The sequence below is a fragment of the Ascidia mentula genome, chromosome 1, assembly GCF_947561715.1.
Source record: "Ascidia mentula chromosome 1, kaAscMent1.1, whole genome shotgun sequence".
Lineage (NCBI taxonomy): Eukaryota > Metazoa > Chordata > Ascidiacea > Phlebobranchia > Ascidiidae > Ascidia > Ascidia mentula.
The window spans coordinates 20,972,266-20,974,765 of NC_138566.1; the positions used below are offsets into that span (position 1 = coordinate 20,972,266).

General features: G+C 57.6%; 1 non-coding gene across 1 annotated transcript in view; it reads left to right on the forward strand.

The window, feature by feature from the left end:
• The first annotated feature begins 1,387 nt into the window (after positions 1 to 1,387).
• The window catches only part of LOC145887895 (small subunit ribosomal RNA), a 1,824-nt gene continuing 711 nt past the window's right edge, over positions 1,388 to 2,500 (forward strand). Inside the window, exon 1 of the ribosomal RNA XR_014399374.1 lies at positions 1,388 to 2,500. This exon is cut by the window's right edge and continues 711 nt beyond it. This is a non-coding gene — a ribosomal RNA (small subunit ribosomal RNA).

Sequence of the window (2,500 nt, forward strand, 5' to 3'; positions counted from 1 at the left end):
GCGAATGCGTGTGGCAGGCCTGCAGCAACAGGCCATCAGCCAACGACCGTTGTTTGGCACTTTGAAAAAATTTGGGACTCTGTCGTTTTTTTGCCCGGCCATTTCGCTGGCCCTATGCATTTGCGCGGCCAGTAGAGTGGCCCTGTACATTCTCACTCGCGCGAGCCAAAAAAGTGACAGAGTCCCAAATTTTTTCAAAGTGCCAAACGGCGGTCGTTGGCTGATGGCCTGTTGCTGCAGGCCTGCCACACGCATTCGCAGTGCGCGCGCACCTTGTTTCAAACATCGAGTACGCGAATCCGCGCGGCCGGCCGGCGAGGCCTGGACGCTGGCCGCGCAAATGTACAGGGCCACTCTACTGGCCGCCCAAATGTACAGGGCCAGCGAAATGGCCGGGCAAAAAAACGACAGAGTCCCAATTTCTTTCAAAGTGCCAAACAACGGTCGTTGGCTGATGGCCTGTGGCTGCAGGCCTGCCACACGCATTCGCAGCGCGCGCGCACCTTGTTTCAAACATCGAGTACACGAATCCGCGCGGCCGGCCGGCGAGCCCACAACCTAGGCCGCGCGAATGTACAGGGTCACTCTACTGGCCGCCCAAATGTACAGGGCCAGCGAAATGGCCGGGCAAAAAAACGACAGAGTCCCAATTTTTTACAAAGTGCCAATCAACGGTCGTTGGCTGATGGCCTGTTGCTGAAGGCCTGTCACACGCATTCGCAGTACGCGCGGGCCTCGTTTCAAACATCGGACGCGCGAAAACGCGCGGCCGCCCGGCGAGGCCTGGACCCTGGACGCGCGAACGTACAGGGACACGCCAATGAGGAAAAACGACGGATTTTCTCTGAAGAGTTGTGTGTCGTTGGCGTGTTGGCGTCGCACACCCGCGGCTCGCACTCGCCCAAGGTGGCCGCCTTGTAAACCAGCGCGCGCGGACGGACAGACAAACAAACAAACCTGCAGGAGACCCGAGCGAGTTTCGTGCGTCACGAGGAAGTGGGTGTCTCGCGGTGGACGCAGAACCGTTCCAGCCCTACTATGTGGGGCAACCCACACTGGATGGGTGAAACGCGCTCGCGTGCGTTTTCTACCGCCTGTAGGCGCGCGGCTCGCTGAGCAGATGTGCTGCTGCTCGTACGACGCCGGTCGCTTTCACGGGGTGTCCCATCGCAAGCGTTCGGTACAGTTGCCAGCCTCGCCGGTGAGCATACGCCGACCCGCTCTCGTTTTCGACTGCGGTCGGCGCTGCCGGCGTCGGTGACGGTTTTCCGAGTTCGCGCGGCGAACCAAGCAAAGAGTGTCGGTCGGTGGGTCGCGTCCTCGCGGGCGTCGGACCCGGTGCGTGAAAAGGCGGCGGCCTCGTGCCGCCCAGCCCAGCTCTCGTAGCTACCTGGTTGATCCTGCCAGTAGTCATATGCTTGTCTCAAAGATTAAGCCATGCAAGTCTAAGTACGCGCTCTCGTACAGTGAAACTGCGAATGGCTCATTAAATCAGTTATGGTTCATTTGATCGTACATCGTACGTGGATACCTGTACAAAATCTAGAGCTAATACATGCGGCAGGCGCCTGCCTCGCGGCGGGCGTGCATTTATCAGTCCAAAAACCGACCGGGCCGGCCTCGCGTCGCGCCCGACACGTGTTGGTGACTCTGGATAACTCAGCGGATCGCACGGTCTCGCACCGGCGACGGATCATTCAAGTGTCTGCCCTATCAACTTTCGTCGGTAGGGTATCGGCCTACCGAGGTTCTTACGGGTGACGGGGAATCAGGGTTCGATTCCGGAGAGGGAGCCTGAGAAACGGCTACCACATCCAAGGAAGGCAGCAGGCGCGCAAATTACCCATTCCCGACGCGGGGAGGTAGTGACGAAAAATAACAATACAGGACTCTAAACGAGGCCCTGTAATTGGAATGAGCACACTTTAAAACCTTTAACGAGTATCCATTGGAGGGCAAGTCTGGTGCCAGCAGCCGCGGTAATTCCAGCTCCAAAAGTGTATATTTAAGTTGTTGCGGTTAAAAAGCTCGTAGTTGGACGTTGGGCGCAGGCGGCCGGTCCGTCGCAAGGCGTGCACTGGCCGCACCTGGCCCTCTCCCCCGGCGCTCCGCCGGTGCCCTTGACTGAGTGTCGGCGGCGGCCGGGACGTTTACTTTGAAAAAATTAGAGTGTTCAAAGCAGGCGGCTCGCCTGAATAATGGTGCATGGAATAATGGAATAGGACCTCGGTTCTATTTTGTTGGTTTTCGGAGCGCGAGGTAATGATTAAGAGGGACGGACGGGGGCATTCGTACTGTGCCGTTAGAGGTGAAATTCTTGGATCGGCGCAAGACGAACGACTGCGAAAGCATTTGCCAAGAATGTTTTCTTTAATCAAGAGCGAAAGTCAGAGGTTCGAAGACGATCAGATACCGTCCTAGTTCTGACTATAAACGATGCCAACCAGCGATCGGGGGGCGTTAGTTTGACGACCTCCCCGGCAGCTTGCGGGAAACCAAA